The following is a 14,561-nucleotide window of genomic DNA, read 5'->3' on the forward strand; positions in this document are numbered from 1 at the left end:
GGGTGCTTGGGTTGACTTGCGTTCCTTCTGCTGCCTGCGCTTGGCTTCCGCTTGCTCCCGGCGAAGAGACTCGAGGTGTTCGGCACCTTTCCGGATGCTTCTCCTTCACTTTGTGCGGTCTTGGGCCAGGGATTCCCAGGTGCCGGTGGGGATGTTGCACTTTTTCAAGGACGCTTTGAGGGTGTCCTTGAAGTGTTTCCTCTGCCCACCTGGTGCTCTCTTGCCGTGTTGGAGCTCCGAGTAGAGCGCTTGCTTTGGGAGTCTCGTATCGGGCGTGCGGACAATGTGACCCGTCCATCGGAGCCGATCGAGCGTGGTCAAAGCTTCGATGCTGGGGATGTTGGCCTGAGCGAGAACACTGTCGTTGGTGCACCTATCCTACCAATGGATTTGCAGGATCTTGAGCAGGCAGCATTGGTGGTACCTCTCCAGTGCTTTGAGGTGCCTGCTGTACATGGTCCATATCTCTGAAGCATACAGGAGGGCAGGTATCACTACTGCTCTGTAGACAATGACCTTGATGCTGGGTTTGAGGTCCTGGTCTTCAAACACTCTCTTCCTCAGGCGACTGAAGGCTGCACTGGCACACTGAAGGCGGTGTTCGACTTCGTCGTCGACGTCTGCCCTTGTTGACAGTAGGCTCCTGAGGTATGGAAAGTGGTCCACATTGTCCAAGGCCTTGTCGTGGATTTTGATAATCGGGGGGCAGTACTGTGTGATGGGGGCAGGTTGATAGAGGACCTTTGTCTTACGGATGTTTAATGTAAGGCCCATGCTCTCGTACGTTTCAGTGAAGGTATTGACGATGGTTTGGCGATGGAGGTTGAACAGTTTCCCGTTTGTTCTGTAGATTAGTTCCACTCCAGCAGGGAGTTTACTGAGAGTGAGATGGAGCATTGCAGCCAGGAAGATTGAGAAGAGCGTTGGTGCAATGACACAGTCTTGCTTGACCCTGGTCTGTACATGAATTGGGTCTGTGGTGGATCCGTTGGTCAGGATCACGGCTTGCATGTCATCGTGAAGCAGGCGGAGGATGGTGACAAACTTTTGAAGGCAGCCGAATTTGAGGAGGACACTCCATAATTCTCATGGTTGACAGTGTCGAAGTCCTTTGTGAGGTCACAGAAGGCATGTACAGCGGTTGGTGCTGTTCCCTGCATTTCTCTTGTAGTCCATTGTGCCCCTTAGTGGGCGGAATCCGCATTGCAACTCTGGGAGGAGCTCTTCGGCCACTGGGAGAAGACGATTGAGGAGGATTCTTGTGATGACTTTCCCTGTGGCAAACAGCAGGGAGACTCCTCTGTAATTACCGCAATCGGACTTGTCACCTTTCTTGAAGATGGTCATGATTACGGCATCTCTGAGATCCCCTGGCATGCTCTCCTCTTTCCAAATAAGAGAAAATGAGTTCATGTATTCGTGCCAATAGTGCTTTTCCACCATGTTTTAGCTCCTCGGTGGGGATTCCATCTGCTCCTGAGGCCTTGTTGTTCTTCAGTTGTCAGATGGCCTTTTCAACCTCATGCCGGGCTGGGGTTATGCTGAGGTCGTGGCAGGTAGCATGCTGCGGGATGGAGTTGAGGACACTCGCGTCAAAGGCATGAATACTATGGCTACAAGAGCAAGTCAGAGGTTGGGTATTCTGTGGCGAGTGTCTCACTTCCTGACTCCCCAAAGCCTTTCTACCATCTACAAGGCATAAGTCAGAAGTGTGATGGAATACTCTCCACTTGCCTGGATGAGTGCAGCTCCAACAACACTCAAGAAACTCGACACCATCCAGGACAAAGCAGCCCGCTTGATTGGCACCCCATCCACCATCTTAAACATTCACTCCCTCTGCCACCACTGCACTGTGGCTGCAGTGTGTACCATCTACAAGATGCACTACAGCAACTCACCAAGGCTTCTTCGACAGCACATCTGAAGCCCGTGACCTCTTCCACCTAGAAGGACAAGGGTAGCAGGCGCATGGGAACGCCACCATCTCGAAGTTCCCCTCCAAGTCACACACCATCCTGACTTAGAAATATACTGGCCGTCCCTTCATCGTCACTGGATCAAAATCCTGGAACACCCTCCCTAACAGCACTGTGGGAGTACCATCACCAGACGGACTGCAGCGGTTCAAGAAAATGGCTCACCACCACCTTCTCAAGGGCAATTAGGGATGGGCAATAAATGCTGGCTTTGCCAGCGATGCCCACATTCCATGAACAAATTTTTAAAAAAGCAGACTGCTGCTGGTGCTGGCACTAGTGCAGGTCATATTGCTCCTCATCCGATGTTCAATCTTAGGTAGCCAAGGCGCCACCCACCCTGGTGTGATTCGGAAAACCTTCAAAGTGTAGAAAGTAAACTCTCAGCAAAAGTACAGTGAATGAACCCTTTCCAACTAGTAGGTAATAAAGCAGCTGTGAGGACTGCGTATTTATTGCAGTATTTCCAAAAGTTTTAATCAGCCATTTGCTATTGTGTTCTCACCATACTTTCAATGGTGAGTTTCAGGAAACTTGGGAAACTCATGGCTCTGACATTAAATTTAAAACTGTATTGAATTATCACTCTAATTGAGCAATTATCATATGTTAATAGGCAACTCACTTCTCCTGAGGAGGTTGCGCACAAACAGCCTAACGCGCTTGAGTTAAACGCGGAAGTCTGCAAATTGGAGCCGGCTTCCTGAAGCACTTGCATTTTTGTCACTTTTAACCCTCCACCCACACCCAAACCCATCCACTCCTCCAGTTTAAAATTCCCCCAACCATTCACCAATACCCTCTGTTTTCTGACTCACAGACAATTTCATACCCACACTGCCACTGCCCCTGCCCCTTTAATCCCATGGGCTTCAATTTTGCTAGCAAGTTTATTATGTGGCTTCCCGGGCAGCAATGTGGTTGGGTGCTGATGCCCTCTGTCCTGTGCAGCATCAGTTGATTGCGGGAAGGGTGGTGTTGTTGTTGGTGCTGATGCCCTCTGTCCTGTGCAGCATCAGTTGATTGCGGGGAAGGGTGGTGTTGTTGTTGGTGCTGATGCCCTCTGTCCTGTGCAGCATCAGTTGATTGCGGGGAAGGGTGGTGTTGTTGTTTGTGCTGATGCCCTCTGTCCTGTGCAGCATCAGTTGATTGCGGGGAAGGGTGGTGTTGTTGTTGGTGCTGATGCCCTCTGTCCTGTGCAGCATCAGTTGATTGTGGGGAAAGGTGGTGTTGTTGTTGGTGCTGCTGGTGCGCCTGGTGTTGCTGGTGCTGGGGATGATCATGGGATTCTGAGGACCAAGGTGAGAGCGTATAAAGGGCACCCATGTTGATGGAATAGATGGCAGATGAAGCAGAGATGACAGAAGCATTCTATCAATGGTGAGAGAGTTCTTCTAATGAGGTGAGAGTGGTTGGAGAGTGGAACGTGGAAAGCCTGCAGAATGTGTGCTGGAAATGGAGTGACAAAAAGCTTCTGCCTAAGAAAAGTGAATATCAGCCAGGTGGGAACTTTTACTGTACATTTGAAGCTGTCAAGTAATCAGCTGGAGCAATGGCCACTGAACTCATGCCTCAGCTTGGCAGCTGTGGTCTGAGCACAGCGGGGATCCCATGGTCATGAAGTTAAAAACAAAAGGTAAGTGAAAAAAAGCTGTTAAGCATCTGGCAACTAGATGCTAATCATTTTAATTAGGTCCCCGCCGCTGCCAGTCGAGTCTGTTCAGCGTTGACAGAACCAACATTGGGAAAGGCGCTTGGCGGCGGGTTGACAGTGGGTTCCAGACCCACTGTCAAAAAATCCACTTTCCCACCCGACCCGCCACTGATCGCGCCCACTGACCCTCACTAAATTCCGCTCACTGAAATTAGCCCTCTTCCAGTTGAGTATCTTCACCTTTGATTGATCCTTGTCCTTTTCCATAACTACTCTAAACCTAATGATATTGTGATCACTGATCCACTTGCCTCACTTCATTCCCCAGAACTGCTTCCTTCCTCATTGGGCTGGAAACATACTGATCAAAAAAAACATCTGTACACATTTCAGGAATTCCTCGCCCTCTTTGCACTTTACATTGTTTTTTTTCCCCAGTCTATATTATCAGTACTCTGTTGTTTTTACATCTTTCTGACATTTTCTTGTAGATATTCTCCTCCATCTCCTTTCCACTTTGGTGGCCTATAGTATACACCCAGCAACGTAACAGCTCCTCTTCTGCTCCTTAACCCTAACCAAATAGATTCTGTCCCAAGCATATCATCTCTTTCCAGGGTTGTAAACAGTATGTTTGATCAATGCTGCCACCCCTACTTTTTTCCTTCCGTTTTTTCCTATATTATTACAATAGGGAATAATTACAGGATAATAATAGATAGAGAAGACATACTAAAAATATTAGCATTACTGAAAGTTGGTAAGTCACCTGGTCCAGATGGAATGCATTCTAGGTTGTTAAAAGAAGCAAAGGTAGAAATAGCAGAGGCATTGGTCATAATCCTTCAATCCTCGTTGGATACAGGAGTAGTGCCAGAGAACTGGAGGGTTGCTAATATTATACCACTATTCAAGAAAGGGGAGAGGGATAAACCAGGAAACTACAGGCCAGTCAGCCTAACATCGGTGGTGGGGAAGTTATTGGAAACCATTATCAGGGACAAAATAAACTTCCATTTGGAAAGGCATGGGTTAATCAAGGAGCGCCAGCATGGATTTGTTAAAGGCAAATTGTGTCTGACTAACTTGACTGAATTCTTTGATGAGGTAACAGAGAAGGTTGATGAAGTTGGTGCAGTAGATGTATATATGGACTTTCAGAAGGCATTCAACAAAGTGCCACACAGGAGGCTTATTGAAAAGATGGAAGCCCATGGAATTAAGGGTAAAGTGGTGGTATGGATACAAAATTGGCTCAGTGACAGGAAGCAAAGGGTGGTGGTGGATGGATGTTTTTCAGACTGGGAAGTGGTTTGCAGTGGTGTTCCCCAAAGGTCAGTTTTGGGTCCATTACTCTTTTCAATTTTTATAAACAACCTAGACTCGGATGTAGGGAGCAGCATTATAAAGTTTGCAGATGATACAAAACTTGGCAAAGTAGTAGATAGTGATAAAGATAGGCTTCAGGATGACAGACAGGATGGTGAAATGGGCAGAAGCATGGCAGATGGAGTTTAATGTGGAGAAGTGTGAAGTGATGCACTTGGGAGGACTAATATGGAAAGTCAGTATACGATAAATGGCATGATTTTCAAAAGTGCAGATGAGCAGAAAGACCTTGGTGTCCATATGTACAAATCCTTAAAGGTGGCACAGCAAGTTGATAAGGTGGTTAAAAAGCATATGGGTTGTTGGGTTTATAAATAGAGGAATAGAATATAAGAGCAAGGAGATCAGGCTAGAACTTTATAAATCACTGGTTCGGCCCCAGCTGGAGTATTGTGGACAATTCTGGACACCACACTTCAGGAAAGAGGAGGTTTACCAGGATGTTACCAGGAATGAGGGACTTCAGTTATGAGGAGAGGTTGGAAAAGTTTGGACTCTTCTCCTTGGAACAGAGAAGGTTAAGAGATGGCTTAAAGAGGTTTTCAAGATGATGAGAGGTTTTAATAGAGTAGATAGAGAAAAACTATTCCCTGTGGTGAGTGAGTCAATAACCAGAGATCATAGATTTAAAATCATTGGCAAAAGACCTAGAGGGGAGATGAGAATTGTTTTTCTCTCGGAGAGTTGCCGGGATCTGGAACACTCTGCCTGAAAAGGTGGTAGAATCTGATTCCATCTATAATATTAAAAGGGAGTTTGAAAGGTACTTAAGGACAAGGAACTTGCAGGGTTCTGGACAAAAAGCGGGGATGTAGGACTAAGCACGACTGCTCTTTCAAAGGGCTAGCACAAGCCTAATGGCCTCTTTCTGCGCTGTAAGTTTCTATGATTCTATGATTCCTCCTGCATACCTTGTAGCCAGGAATATTAAACTCCCCTTGTTTGAGCAAGGTCTCCATTATTATTACTATATCATAACCCCACATGGCAACTTGAGCTTGCAGCTCACCAACCTTATTTGTCATGCTCCATGCATTTTTGCACATACACTCCAAATTTGCCTTAGTCTGCCTTGCATTTCTCTCCTGTCTGATCCCTCTTAGTTCCTGGACTGCTCTTTGTTCTAATGTTATTTGATTCTCCCAGTGCTCTATCCATCTTGTTTGTCCTCTCTGATACTTCACCCTGGTTCCTGTTCCAAATTAGTTTAAACCCTCCCCACACATCATTTTTCTACTTTTAAAGGCACTATATAAATGCAAGTGTTTTTTGTGCCAGCCTTGATTAAATGCTCAAATCCTGGAGCAGGGCTTGAACCTACAACCTTTTGACTACAAGGTAAGAGTGCTACCAACTGAGCCAAACTGAATTCCGTGTCTCTGCTGGGATACAGTCCTGCAGGCACCAGCAGCCCAAACGAGATAGTGAGTGTCTTCAGGCTATTTGGTTGGGGGGAGTTGGCATTGCAGCTGAGCTGGAGGATTAAATACACTTTCTCTTGTAGTGGTCACTAGGTAATGATCGAAACTAGTCTTGTTTTCCTTTCCATGTCACGGCACTGAATCAAAATATATAAATTCTACCAGCTGCTACACTCTACTAAATCAGCACAAATTGGGATTAAACCTGTAGCTCAGGACAGTAACATTTGAAAGCTATGATGAGTAGGACAAGACAAGACAAGAGTAGCTCATACAGTAGCTGTAATTACATTGCCAGAATGGGCTCTGCTTATGTTGTAGTAGGGAATCAAGAGGTAGGACAATTAACATATTTAACTTGTAATCTCTTCCTTCAGGTTGGCCAACAGATCTATTGGCTTATATCCCTTGAGTTTAGAAAGTTAAACGGTGATCTAATTAAGGTGTTTAAAATGATAAAGGGATTTGATAAGGTAGATACTGATATTTCCTCTGGTGGGAAATCCCGATCTAGAGGGCACGATCTTAAAATTAGCTATTTAGGAGTTAAATCAGGAAGCACTTTTTCACGCAAAGGATAACGGAAATCTGGAACTTCCCCCCCCCCCCCAAAAAGGCTGTGGATCCCAGGTCAGTTGAAAATTAGTGAACCTCCCTGCAAGGACCTTGGTCCCAACCTTGTTCAGGTGCAACCTATTCACCTTGTACAGGTCCCTCCTGTAAGATTCGCAAAATTCAACAGATTCCCCAAAACCAATAAGATTACCCTAAAGAAGGGATTTTGGACTATTAATAAACCATGTCAGAATGGTATAAGAATATTGGGCCAAAGGGAGATTTAAAATTCAAGGACCCCAGGATTTTGGTTTTTATTTTTAAAAGCATGTTCAAGCCTGTGGAAGAAAAGGGGGGCTGCAACAAAGGAATTGGGATTGGCCTCTGTAAATGGACAGTTTTGGGTATTGGCATTAACCAAGCTGTCTGGGGACTTATCTAGACTGTCTCAGTCATTTTACATACTGACAATAGACCAGCGTAAAAGCAGTTCCCGCCAAAATTACAGGACCATCCAAAATCTTGCATAATGCAAAACATGCCAACAACCAACAAAAGAACCTTGGCCCCACAGGAAAAGACAACTTTACTGCAATTAAACAAGAGGTTAAACAATCGCTTAAAACCAGTTAAGAATCGATGGGGCCACCCCGAAACCACTTCACACAATCTTAAACCAATTAAGATCGATGGGACCATCCCGAAACCTATTAAACAATTTTTAACCCATCAATGTTAACGAGCCCGCCAAAACTAACAATGAGACAGAGCTGGTTTGGCGGGCAGATTAGCAGGCCTCAAACAGTATAACTGAAGGCCTGTTTCTACAGCAGTCAGTTCGAAGTAGTTCAGTCGAGGTGCAAACAGTGGAAGAAAAGGGTTCAAGAAAGCAGTGCTGGAGGAAGTTCGGTTCATCATTCATCTCAATTCAAGTCATCAAGTTCAGCACAAATCTAAGAAGAAGCATCTCGAAGCAGTTCTCCCTCTCGAAGAAGTAACACACCATCGGAGACCTCGCGGCAGACCAGGGCCCCACGAAACAAACAACCAAAAATATTACCAGCAACCGGGTAATATTGGGCCACCGCGACCAACAAGAAACCAACTTGGAAGAAACCAAAGATCCGCAAGTTTTTCCGCTCTACAAACTATCCTGACTTACCCCTGGGTAAGGTTTTACTGAAAAGACTCTAAACTTTACTTCTAACCAAAAGAAATTGGGTACTCACCTGATAGATCCAATACGCACCCTACCGCATCAGCAGACTCGCGAAGACTGACCAGCCATGCAGGTGAAGTCCTCTACCACGTCCGGGGTATGGCAGGCCCCAACCGACACATCTAGAGAACCCCGAAATTGCGAACCTCTACAACTGTCAAAAGAAGTCGTTTTTGGTGAGCATTATCCCTGGTCCTCTGGAGCCCAACTTAGCTAGTGAAGTGGGATTGGGAGGGGTGAAGTATTCTGTCTATTGTTATTTTCCCTCATATATTCCGAAGTGTTCCCCCAATTTAGAGTGTTAAGGTTATTGTGTTGTATATTTTCTTTCACAAATAAAGATCTTATTCCTTTCACCAAAATTGAGTTGTCTGCTGCACTTTTCATCACAACCCCCAAATAAGTCCCAGGTCTAGAATCAAGGGAGTGGGAGCGATTTGAACCACTCGTAAGTCAGAGGCGAAGCTGACCCAAACACCACCCCTTACATTCCTGCTCCAGAACTGACCCAAATGCCCCAGGATTCCAAAGCCCTTCCTCCCATGCATGAATCTGCTTTATATTACTGTTCCTTTATTCATTATCACATAGCGCTGGGAGTAATCTAGAGATTACCACTTTTGAGGTCCTGCTCTTTAGTCTCTTTCCTAGCTCCTGAAACTCTTTACAGGAACTCAGCCCTTTTCATTCCTAATCATTGGTTCCAACATAGACCACTTGCCCCCACAGAATGTTCTGCACCTGTTCCATGACAATTCTTTACCCTGGCACCAGGATATAGTCGCAATGACTATTTGGGTAGCCAGGATAGAGTCACATGGAGAGTGACCAGTGTAATGATCAGTAACATGTCATTCTAGAATGGTACACTAGGTGGAGCTGTATGTTTAGTAAGGGGCTACCCACAAGGCAGTAGTAGTCAAGATGGATGCCTGTACACTAGTCCACATGGCTGAATAAATGACTAGCTCAAGCTAGCTGTTCATAATGAAAACGTCTATTTATTTATGAACATAACAATCAGGAAATGGAAACTTGCAGAGTAACCAAGTTACATCTGGTTATTTCTTGGTCACCCTCCACGTTACTCTTTCCTGGTTCCTGTCATTGTGACTATTTTCTGTTTCTCCCCCATGCAAAGATTTATTTATTTCCATGTGCCTATTTCCTGGTTACTCTCCATGTACCTAATTCCTGTTTACTCTCCATTTGCCTATTTCCTGTTTACTCACTATGTGTCCATTCCATGTTTAAGATCCATGTTTCTATTTCCTGGATACTCTCCGTGTGACTCATTCCCTATTATTTGATTCTTTTTCTTGCTCGGTGAGTTTCAGTCTGAGTGATGGGACACCACCATTTATCTCAGACAGACTACATTTCATTGTAGAGCTTCACTTTATTGCCTTAGATTTGGAAACTTTCTTGAAGCAGAAATTTCTGCTGTTCCACCGCGAACTGCTGAAACGAAACAAAATACAAATAGAATATTGTCACTTTGTTCTTAATGAATCCCAGTATCTAATTGGAGGAGAAATTGGCTGAGGTATCTTCACAATCTGAGTCAGATGAGATCACCAGCATCTGAGAGCTGTAAATGTTATCGAGCTCCAGCTCCGACGAGCTGGTGGTGTTTGGAAACAGAGATCTCGATTGCTGCTCCATTCCACCTCACAGTCGCAGATTAATGGCAATGGAGGCAGCAATTAAAGGACTGTAGGCTGCCCTGCTTCCGCCTAGGAATAGTGTGATGTGTGGAGAGATCCGCACAATGGATATTTCTTTTGTTCTGTCTCATCATAGCATGTTACTGTTTGTGACTGTTTCTATTTCCTGATTACCCTCCATGCATCTATATCCTGGTTACTCTCATGTGACTATTTCCTGGCTAATCTCCATGTGACTATTGCCTGGCTACTCTCCATGTGACTATTTCCTGGTTACTCTCCATGTGACTATTTCCTGGCTACTCTCCATGTGTCTATGTCCTGGTTACTCTCCATGTGACTATTGCCTGGCTACTCTCCATGTGACTATTTCCTGGCTACTCTCCATGTGTCTATGTCCTGGTTACTCTCCATGTGACTATTTCCTGGCTACTCTCCATGTGTCTATGTCCTGGTTACTCTCCATGTGACTATTGCCTGGCTGCTCTCCATGTGACTATTGCCTGGCTACTCTCCATGCGACTATTGCCTGGCTACTCTCCATGTGATTATTTCCTGGTTACTCTCCATGTGCCTATGTCCTGGCTACTCTCCATGTGACTATTGCCTGGCTACTCTCCATGTGACTATTGCCTGGCTACTCTCCATGTGGCTATTTCCTGGTTACTCTCCATGTGACTATTGCCTGGTTACTCTCCATGTGACTATTGCCTGGTTACTCTCCATGTGACTATTTCCTGGCTACTCTCCATGTGTCTATGTCCTGGCTACTCTCCATGTGGCTATTGCCTGGTTACTCTCCATGTGACTATTGCCTGGCTACTTTCCATGTGACTATTTCCTGGTTACTCTCCATGTGACTATTGCCTGGTTACTCTCCATGTGACTTGCCTGGTTACTCTCCATGTGACTATTTCCTGGCTACTCTCCATGTGACTATTTCCTGGCTACTCTCCATGTGTCTATGTCCTGGCTACTCTCCATGTGTCTATGTCCTGGCTACTCTCCATGTGACTATTGCCTGGCTACTCTCCATGTGACTATTGCCTGGCTACTCTCCATGTGACTATTTCCTGGTTACTCTCCATGTGACTATTGCCTGGTTACTCTCGTGACTATTGCCTGGCTACTCTCCATGTGACTATTGCCTGGCTACTCTCCATGTGACTATTGCCTGGCTACTCTCCATGTGACTATTTCCTGGCTACACTCCATGTGACTATTTCCTGGCTACTCGCCATGTGCCTATGTCCTGGTTACTCTCCATGTGACTATTTCCTGGCTACTCTCCATGTGCCTATGTCCTGGCTACTCTCCATGCGACTATTGCCTGGCTACTCTCCATGTGCCTATGTCCTGGCTACTCTCCATGTGACTATTTCCTGGCTACTCTCCATGTGCCTATGTCCTGGCTACTCTCCATGCGACTATTGCCTGGCTACTCTCCATGTGCCTATGTCCTGGCTACTCTCCATGTGACTATTGCCTGGCTACTCTCCATGTGCCTATGTCCTGGCTACTCTCCATGTGACTATTTCCTGGCTACTCTCCATGTGCCTATGTCCTGGTTACTCTCCATGTGACTGTTTCCTGGTTAGTCTCCATGTGGCTATATCAGGGTTACTCTGAATGTGACTATTTTCCAATTACTGACCATGTGCCTATTTCCTGTTTACTCTCCATGTTCCTATTTCTTGGTTCAGCATTGTTTCTGTCTCAGTGGTCCCTGGCAGTGCAGGCAGAGAATCCATGAAGAATGGTATTGTAGATGGAGAATCCGTAACCGAGGTTATGGAGATGAAGAATCTGTGACCGATGTTAGTAGAGTTGAATTTGTGATCGATGTTAGTGGAGATGAAGAATCTATGATCAATGTTAGTGGAGATGAAGAATCTATGACCGATGTTAGTGGAGATGAAGAATCCATGATCGATGTTAGTGAAGATGAAGAATCTATGACCGATGTTAGTGGAGATGAAGAATCTATGACCGTTGTTAGTGGAGATGAAGAATCTATGACCGATGTTAGTGGAGACAGAGAGTCCATGACCGATGTTAGTGGAGATGAAGAATCTATGACTGATGTTAGTGGAGATAGAGAGTCCACAACTGGTGACAATGGGCGAGTTATGTGCGCAGCTGGCGGCTGTGCAAGGGCAGAGTTTGTGACTGACGGTGGTACAACGGGAGGTTCCATGACCGGTAGTCCGGAAGTGGCTGTAATTGGTGATGATACAGCCTTAAAGGCTCTAGTTATCTGGATCATTATTAAAGAGGTCTTCGCTACTTCCGAGAAATGTCGTCTTGTCGTGTACATTGGCAGTTGATGCACAGATTCCTTTGCTTTCAACGGTACAGTCCAAGGATCAAATGTCTTCACCACCCCCAGAGACACGGCTTCTGAATCCTCTTCAGTCTTCTTACTGAAAAATTCTATCGAAAGTTCAGGTGGAGACACTGATAGATCTCTCCAAACACCAGCAACATACGTGTTTATCTTGATACTAGGCAGGGAATTCGACTCGGATTTTGCAGGCGAGATAGCATCGTCCTGTCTACGGGAGAAACAGCAGTCTGTTGAAGAGAAAAAAAGCCAGCACAGTTTGTATCAGTGAGGAACAGCAATTGAGACCGGAACAGACTATAAAATGTCAACCCTATAGGAGTACATAAAAGAATATGGATCAGGGAGATCCCAGCTTCAATGCCAGGTCTGTGCTGAGTTAGCAGTAGGAGTGCTACAATTGTCAGCATCCACGGAACCATAACACACGACTGTCTGCGCCTTCAGGAGAAGAAGGGAGAAAACTAACAATTCTAACAACTGAGCCAAGCTGATCTATTGCCCCAACACCCAGCCATCGTGCCATCCACAATCTGAATAAACACACCGTGCCACCATCCATTGTCTCAATACCAAACCTGACCATCATCCATGGTCTAAATACCCAACCAGATCAGCACCCATGGTCCCGATTCCCACCCAAACCAGCATTCATCACCTCTACTGCAATTCCTTGTCTTCAAGGTTCATAGTCTTGCTACACACCCATGCTACCATCTATTTGTTCATTGCCTCAGTGCCCACCCATATGTGCTATGGTCATACCTGCTGCTACAACCTGCAGGGCACTCAGTACCCACTCCTACCTCCATGCAGGATCTTCATATCTATTCATACTTCTACCTAAGGTCTCAGTACTCATGTCAGCTACCACCTATGCACTTAACAGCCACCACTGCTGGCAACCATTGCAATGCCAACCCATAACACTATCTATGGGCTTAATACCCACCAATACCAGCATCAATGAAGTTGATGCCTATGCTTGCAATCAATCATGGACTCTGTACCTCACCAACACCACTCATGGGGGTAGATGTTCGTCTTCACTGCCTGAATTCTGATGGAGCGGATTGCCTGCCCATTGTAGAACCTGCCTGATTTCAAACTCACTGAAATCAATGGAATGAAAATCAGGTGGGGTATAAGAGTGGGTGCTCTCTGTCAAATTACCACACAGGCAGCGAAAGTGAAAGTTTACCCTCCCTCCCCCCACGTATGCCCATCTGCACAAACATTTAACAGAAAATAATGGGGGAGGGGAGCTTTACTAGCGAAAGAGTGCATTGAACTTACTGGAGGGGAGGAGCAGCTTTGTACAGTGATGTGAGTCTGGGTAGAAATTTGTAGCGAAGGGTAGGAAAATATGGGCTAAAACTTCTACGGGGCTTTAAAACAGACGATAATGGATCTGTCGCCCGATTTTACAGTGACTATTTCTTAGTTACTCTCTATGTGAACAGTTCCTTGTTACCATCCATGTGAGTATTTCCTGGTTACTCTGCATAGAATCATAGAATGATACAACACAGAAGGCAATCATTCGGCCCATCCAATTAGTCCCTTTCCCCAGCTTTTTCCCCATAGCCCTGCAAATTTTTCCCCTTCAAATATTTGTCTAATTCCCTCTTGAAAGTTACTATTGAATCTGCTTCCACCACCATTTCAGGCTGCATTCCAGATCATAACAACTCGCTGTGTAAGGAAATGTTTCCTCATGTCACCTCTGGTTATTCTGCAAATTACCTTAAATCTGTGTCCACTGATTACCATCCCTTCTGCCAGCAGAAACACTTTCTTATTTACTCTATCAAATCCCTTCATGATTTTGAACAGCTCTATCAAATCTGCTCTTAACCTTCTCTGCTCTAAGGAGAACAATCCCAGCTTCTCCAGTCTCTCCACCTAACTGAAGTCCCTCATCCCTGCTACCATTCTAATAAATCTCCTCTGCAATCTCTCTAAGACCTTGACATCCTTCCTAAAGTGTGGTGCCCAGAATTGGACACAATACTCCAGTTGTGGCCTAACCAGTGTTTTAGAAAGGTTTAGCATAACTTCCTTGCTTTTGTACTGTATGGGGGAATAATTTGGTACCTTAGTGACTCCCGTTAGCGCCAGCAGATGGTGCTAATGGGGCACAAGAGCATTATCGCCAGGATGAGATGAGTTCAATGCCGCATGCCAAATCCCACCCACCCCCTGCAGCGCCGCTGCCAATAGGTATCACCGGGAGCCCCAACGCCAGGTGGATCATGGCATCAGTGAGTGTGCAATGCTCACTGAGCACCCAATCTGCAAAATTGATTCTCACCACCTACCTTAGCACCTGG

General features: G+C 45.6%; 1 long non-coding RNA gene across 1 annotated transcript in view; it reads right to left on the bottom strand.

Moving 5' to 3' along the window:
* Positions 1–9,596: 9,596 nt before the first annotated feature.
* The window catches only part of LOC147112193 (uncharacterized), a 40,832-nt gene continuing 35,867 nt past the window's right edge, over positions 9,597–14,561 (bottom strand). Inside the window, exon 2 of the long non-coding RNA XR_015079827.1 lies at positions 9,597–12,458. This is a non-coding gene — a long non-coding RNA (uncharacterized LOC147112193). The remainder of the gene's footprint in view (positions 12,459–14,561) is intronic.

Source organism: Somniosus microcephalus, chromosome 10 (genome assembly GCF_052327205.1).
Source record: "Somniosus microcephalus isolate GS21.2 chromosome 10, FLI_Smic_1.0, whole genome shotgun sequence".
In the NCBI taxonomy this organism is placed as follows: domain Eukaryota; kingdom Metazoa; phylum Chordata; class Chondrichthyes; order Squaliformes; family Somniosidae; genus Somniosus; species Somniosus microcephalus.